Raw genomic sequence first — 7,376 nt, 5'->3', positions numbered from 1 at the left:
AAATATATCCAGAGGTGACTAGATGATAAATTACATACTATGTCATCGGAATACATTAACCTAGGTAAATAATGGGAAATCCTTTTTTTGTGTGAACACTTATCTAGATTCTATTTATAGAAATTACAATTCATTTACAACATGGTTTTTTTCTTTATCTTATAGTCCCTTAATAAGTATTTTCTTCCATATCTTTTCTGAATGCTATAAAGAAGACTGAGATCGAACACAATGCAAATACATATTGTTTCATAGAGTAAAATCTTTTCAATCAATGATGACGCATTTTGGGGATACTTTATAAAATTCAGCATCTTGCAGGGTGTATCTGTAACTGAATAAATGCAATTAAATCTGATTGAACCCAACATTACATTAAACAAGTGCACAGAATAACACATTGCAGATATTTAAAATAGGTCTTTGGGTCAACTAAACATATGTTTAAAAATGTTGTTTTTTGTAATGTGTTTATTGGCCAAAAAATTTGATGTATTAATATCACATGGAAACATTAGGGCAATGTGCCCATAGTAATATCTGTAAAAGCAAGATTGTGTGTTTTTCCTACTCTATCATTTAATCTTTGATACGTATACATTACTATTAATCAACCTATGTAGTCTGAATTTTGGAGGTATATATTGTTCTGTCAGTTGGGAGCAGTGGTTTTAGTAGGTGTACGTACTCTCCAATACTTTATTTTTATGAAATATGATTTTTTTTTTCAATTAACAAGTTTTCTTTAAGATAATTCGTAAATACTACAATGTTAACATTTTTGTTAAGTATATATGATATTGTGGTTACAACAACAGTACGAGATTTCTTATGTAGTTTCTTTTTCAGTTTTTTCTAAGGTCTCAAATAAAATTGTTTCTAAGTAAAGTGGTAGATCAATTAGCATGTTTGTATATATTCATCTATTAAGTTTTTTCCCATACGTAACATATTTTTGAAAAAGTCCAGAATATGTGTTCTATGGTTTCTATTGAGTCAAAAAGTACAGAAAGTTCATTTATTGTTTTGTACTACTTTTATTTTGTAGAGAAATTCATGTATAAAATAGTATGTGAGTGATCCTGTTTTAACACCACTGTAATTAAACAATTTTAAGCTTGCATTTCCTATCATGATTTCCTTAAAGGATAATTGTAACTATTGAGCCAAGGATTCAAAGTGATAAAGTTGAAATATTCCCTTCGAATGTTTTACGGACGCCATCAAGCTTTTGTTGACCGTTATGGAATATCTGTGTCACAGATGACCACGGATATGTTCCAATTGTCGTTACTACATCCCGTTCTCTTTTCCTCGATTGTAACATTACCGATACTTATCAACGGCATGCGCAACACGACCGGTGTCGCATGTGGAACAGGAACTTCTTACCCTTCCAAACCATATGAGTTTCGTCACAGTTTTTATTTTGTGGGGTTTTTGTTGCTCAATTTTCAATTTTCTATATAGTCTTTTGCGGATTCATCCGTCTTTTCAACATTTTTCGTTTTTTGCCTTGGCGTTGTCAGTTTTTCTTTTGAATGTCTCATTGATATCTTCCGTCTCTTCTATTTAAAGATATTGAATTGATGTCGAGTTGAATCACGGTTATGGAATATCTGTTACACAAATGACGACGGATATGTTAAAACTGTAATAACCACAACCCCGTCCACTCTTCATCGAATGTGAATACCGAATTAGACTTCTCTCCGGGTTTTGATCAAAACGACTGGTGAACATATTGAGCAGGATCTGCTTACCCCTCCCGAAACCCCCGGCTTTTGGTGGGATTCGTGTTGCTCAGTCTTGTGTTTTCTATACTGTTGTTTGTCTTTTGATCGTTTTTCGTTTCTTACCATGGTATTGTCTGTTTGTTGTCGACTTATGAGTTTGAATATCCCTTTCGTATCTTTCGCCTCTCTTTTACTTATGTTATGTATGAACAATTATGCAACATCTTTGCAAATGAAAATAACACTTACTAATTCTTCCGTCTGAAGCTCTTTTCTGGATTTACCTTCATCAGGAACGTTCTAATCCAAACATTTGAAAGCAAAAGATTTATTAGACCTGAACACACGAAGAGCTATATGACCAAATATGGAGCCAAAAATGCCAAATTTATCAAAGGTCAACTTTGCTTGTAGGAGTTGGAACTTTAATAGAGAGGCAAAAGATGCCAACGGAACATTCAAACTCATAACTCGAAAATAAGTTTCTAATAACGTGTGTATTAATCAAAGGAGAATTTAGGAAAAGTTTGTTTATAATCATGTCAGTACCGAAGCACTGAATTCTGAGTTGATAATACCATTTGGTATTTGATGTTTAAAATCCATAATCTGGTCGTAATACACTGCATTGATTTGCGGAAAAATCTCATAGTAGTGGTGCATGTCATAGAATTCCTAACAAGTCATTAAAGTATAACAAACAACGTCTACATAAGACTCTTCAAATGCTCTCAAACCAAAGAATACCAATCTGATCCTGTATCCACGCATCGCTTACAGAGATCTGACAACACCCCTGTCATACTTTCTGTGTTGATAACTTTTATATCAACCAATGAAATGTCTGCCTTCAAATTTGTGAATGTGTGTATCATTAAAAAACCTGAAGAACCCGAAAGATCGTTCAAACAGAAAGTAGAATGAGTGTTTTCAGATCCTTGTAAGCGAAGCGTAGACACAGGATCTGTATTTTAAGCAGATTGTTGGAAGACTGAATTAATTTTAAAGTTGAAGAGCATTAAATACTGAAAATCCCAAGATAGTCTAAATAAAAAAGAGGCTTAAAGCTTTGATACACATGTTTAAATCGGCAGTTTGTTATTGGAAATTATTTCTCCTAATATAATCCTAATAAAAATAAGAATATTGCATTCAAAATGAATGTTTGTGGTCAAGCATAAGAAAAGAAAATGAAAAATTATAATTTGACATTTGGTATTTATAACAGAATCAAAGTACCCCTATTAAGTTGAGAAATTTGACTTAAAGTACGAATAGATGAACAGCTACCAATTGATATGTAATACTTTGTACTGCAAATATTCGGATAACATAAGTTGAATGGAAATTCTTGTGATTGCTATTTTAATGTATTTCTTTTTTTTATTCGAAGTTGTTACTCCTTGTCAATTTCATTAAAAGAAGTACACGTATTAAAACTATCCGTACACAGCTACATTTATGTTCACATGTCCAACAATTAGTTTCGTCGATCACAAACCGCTAGGACTGAAAAATATAATGCACTTATATTTAGATTTTTGATCTGATATCGTATATTTATGTATTGTTTTCCATTCTAAACTATGGTGAGTATGCAGACAAGTGTCGATAAAGATCTACAATTAATCTTTATTAGTTGGGAACGTTATAACTCGAATCTAATTTTCCTATCATGTACTTTTCGTGATTCCACGAAATGTGTATTGAAAAGTGCAGTTCGAATAAATACATAATGATCCTTTCAAGGCATGTCGATGGGGTTTGTTTTTTTTTTGTTGTTGTAAACTTTCATTTCCATGTCATCTGAAGGAATGAATTTTAAAGTAACAGTGGTTAATCTTGCTCCAATGTGTTGATATAGATGAATGGTGAGCTAGGGCCTATAACAATAATCGAGTTTTATGAGTTCATATTATCCGGTGTACTGTGACTTGTGTATTTTTAATAACAGCATTTATCAGTTTATTGTTTCATTACAATAAGCTTTTCAATATCTTAGAGTTGTCGCGAATTAAGAGTTTTGAATTCAGCCCAACAATTTAAGAACTTTTACACTTGCAATCCTTTTCGCTCTTCCAGCAGGGTTCGAACAAGTAGTGATCAAGACATCAACGACATGACTGGCTGCTTTAATGTATCCAAACGTTTCATAAGTTTTAAAAGGAAGTGCCTGAATAGAGTTACACAATTGAAATGTAAGGGAGGATTTTTTGCTACAATTTTATTTAACACTTCATGAAAGTGGTTAAATTTTTAAGTATGAAAAATTTCCAATGGTAATCAACGTCCTGGTTCTGTTGCATCTTGAATAGTTTCAATATCTAAATTAAGATATGATTTAATTCTTTCGAATAATGATTACTAAGTAACATGAGCTGTCTATGCAGTGAACGTAATTGTAAAGAATTTTATACAAAAATGGCGATTTTTAACTTAAAGTGTTCGAATTATTTTATTTCTACAATGAATTTAATCAATTTTGTAAAGTAATGCTGTTTACATGTCATAGACTTACGTCTGGAAAAAATCAACGGAACCGATTTTTGTCCAGGGATGTGTTCATGAAATCGCAGATCGGAACATGACTTGCTTTGTCTTAATTAAGATATGATTTACTTTGTGAAGAACCATGTTGAGTCCAACAACAACAAACACCGAAAAGGATGTAATAAAAATGCTGGACTTGACAGCACTTAGTGGATTGACATTTCAACAGACAGTCGGTAATCATATGGGTACTATTTGTGCACCCCTACTGACGGACTTGTTTTAGCCCTCATATAAAGCAGAATTAATACAGAACCTTGTCAAAGACAAAAAGAAAAAAGCATCTTGCAAAGTTCTTTAATCTCATTTCCAGATATATTGGTGATGTCCTATCATTCAATATCCCACATTTCAGTGAGTGCTTACATTTCATATATCCCAGTGAGCTAACTTAGAATTTAGTATACTACGAAACAAGAAGGTCTGCTTCATATCTTGATCTTTTCCTTGTAGAAAAAAAAATATTTGTGAGATTTAAACATCGGTAAACTACTTTTGCCTCTAATTGATTACTTCGATTTCAGTGTTCATGGTGAAGGTAAATCCAGTTTAGCGCTTTGGACGCTATATATAGTTAAATACAATAGATATTTGTCATAGCATTATAGTATATGACAAAAAGGAAATACACACTGGAAATAGTTATACAAGCTTCTAAAAATGACTCTAATATTTAAATGCATCACATCACCAACACGTACTACAACTAATATTAACGAATGTTTCCCCCTTTTAAGTGTTATCAATAAGTTGCCTTCACCATATAAGAGCATTTATTGTAGGCCTAAATATACTATTAGGTATTTCTAATGATGAATGAATATATATCAAATTATAGTAAAGTGCTGAGTGTATTTATTACAATACTTAATCGCAGAGCAATTCATTTAAATCGCCTAAAATTGTATTGTCTTTCTTAAATTAATATAAATATAAAATCATCACTATACATATAAAAAAAAAAAGACCAATTAATTTAAAACAACTTTCTCTCGCCTGCGACGAATGTTGATGAAGAGAGACTTAGACGTTTTCTTTTTGACGAAGGCGGCAACGACTTCACGATTGTAACAGTTTGTGAAGAGGTTGCACAGGGAGACACATCTCTGTTTTAACATTTTATTGTACATGTTTTAAACCATATAACAATTCTTTATTCAATGATTGATTTTGTCTTAAATACTACACATTTATTACAAATCTGTTTGTCATTTATCATCTTTAAATGATTTATTTCTAGATTTTGTCATATAAATATACAACTATTCCTATATACAAAAAAATATTTTTCTTCGGAAAAAAATTCAGAAGCGTACACCAAAATGTTGTGATTGACTAAAAACGTCCTAAACAATAGATGACGTAACGTTTATTTCAATGTTCCAGGTACGAACATTACATTACTTTTAGTATTCTGAAAACCAAGTGAGACCATTTTCTCTTCGACTAAGTTAGTATCTCCAGCTATACAAGCAGCATCCGTCATACAGTTTCAAAGTCATATTTAGTTATGAGTGTCAAATCTATTCAAGGATATCAGGCTTATAATTTGGTGCGCTAGACGCGCGTTTCCTCTATATAAGACTCTTAAGTGACACTTGAATCAAAATAGTTGGATGTCAAAGTTTGGAAAATCATCAAACTGATAATAAATGAAATGTAAGATGGACGAACGTTGAGATTTTGTGTCTATGACAGAATCAATGTACCCCTATTAAGTTGAAATATTCCCCTTTAAATTAACTAACTAATGAACGTGTACCAATTGATGATTTATATTTTGTATACTGCTAGTATTTGAGTAGCATCAGTTGAATGAAAACCCTTGTCGTTGCTATTTTAATCTTTAAGTTTTTCTTTGTCTTTCGCGGTTGCTACTCTTGCTCAATGATATAAAAAGTGTTTTAATAGCGACAAACTTGATAATAAAATAAATACACGCCAACAAAAGAAATTATAAAGAGATTTTTCTTTTTTGTTTAAACGAAATATTAACATTATCTGTCCACAGCTACTTTATGTTCATATGTCAAACTATCTTAGTCCGTATGACTTTGGACAGAAACATATATAACTATTGCATTATATATCTCTGCTTTGGCCAATCCCAAGCCGCTACGACTATATAAAATTAGATTGAACTTATTGTACGTTATTCCATTCATCTAGCCTTCATTATTCTAAGAAATGTGTATTATAAAGTGCAGTTTAAATAAGTTTAATGATGATCCGTTGAAGGGTTTTTTTTTTTTTTTTTAAATTTTCTTTTCCATTTTACCCGCAGGAACGACCTTTATTAGTACCAGTGGTTAATGTTTTGCTGTTAGGCGTTTGATGCTCTTTATAAAAGTGATAAACAAGTAAATAATGTTAAACAATATACGTTTTGCAATGATATAGATAAATGGTGAGCAAATTAACAAAAATAGGCCTTAAACAATAATCCAGTTTGTATACGAGTTCACATTGTCCGTAGGTATTGTAACTTTATTTTTTTTTAGGTTTACAGTATGTATTGATCGTTTCATTACATTAAGCTTAACAATATCGTAGAGCGGATGCAAGTAAAGAGTTTTGAACTCACTCCAACAATGATAGAAACGCATTTTTACACCTGCAAATTCATATTGCTCCTTCAGCGGGATTCAAACTCAACCTTTTGATACCATCGACAAGACTGTCTGCTATAACAGAACTGATTTTTGTCCAGGGGTGTTGATTTAATCATAATTCCCAGCAAGAAATACTGTTTGTTGTTCCATTTGAACTATTTATTGATAACGTCCTTTCAGTCCCTATTTTTTAGTGATAATAGGTAATGCTTGAAAACTGGTTTGAGAATGGAATTATATGCCAGTCATTTGATGCAACGCACCATTTAGGTCAACGCATAGAATATTTTTTCAGCGATGTACTTACATCTATTCTGAATACAAAACAAAGATGATATAACTCGTTGGTTTTCTTTTTCTTAATCAGGTGGAACAGTGGCAACTGCAATTAACTTGTTCGCACAGAAGTGGTATTTCTATTATTACAAAGAGTTCAGTCGTGTTTATGCTATAGTAATGGAAAGATAATAAAACAATT

General features: G+C 31.8%; 1 protein-coding gene across 1 annotated transcript in view; it reads left to right on the top strand.

The window, feature by feature from the left end:
- Positions 1–4,700: 4,700 nt before the first annotated feature.
- The window catches only part of LOC127727144 (uncharacterized), a 157,952-nt gene continuing 155,276 nt past the window's right edge, over positions 4,701–7,376 (top strand). Inside the window, exon 1 of the mRNA XM_052234583.1 lies at positions 4,701–4,707. The gene's annotated coding sequence lies outside the window, so the exon portion shown is untranslated. The remainder of the gene's footprint in view (positions 4,708–7,376) is intronic.

The sequence above is a fragment of the Mytilus californianus genome, unplaced genomic scaffold, assembly GCF_021869535.1.
Source record: "Mytilus californianus isolate M0D057914Y unplaced genomic scaffold, xbMytCali1.0.p SCAF_19, whole genome shotgun sequence".
In the NCBI taxonomy this organism is placed as follows: domain Eukaryota; kingdom Metazoa; phylum Mollusca; class Bivalvia; order Mytilida; family Mytilidae; genus Mytilus; species Mytilus californianus.
Note: the sequence above shows the minus strand (reverse complement) of the source record. Positions and strands in the feature narration are given on the sequence as shown.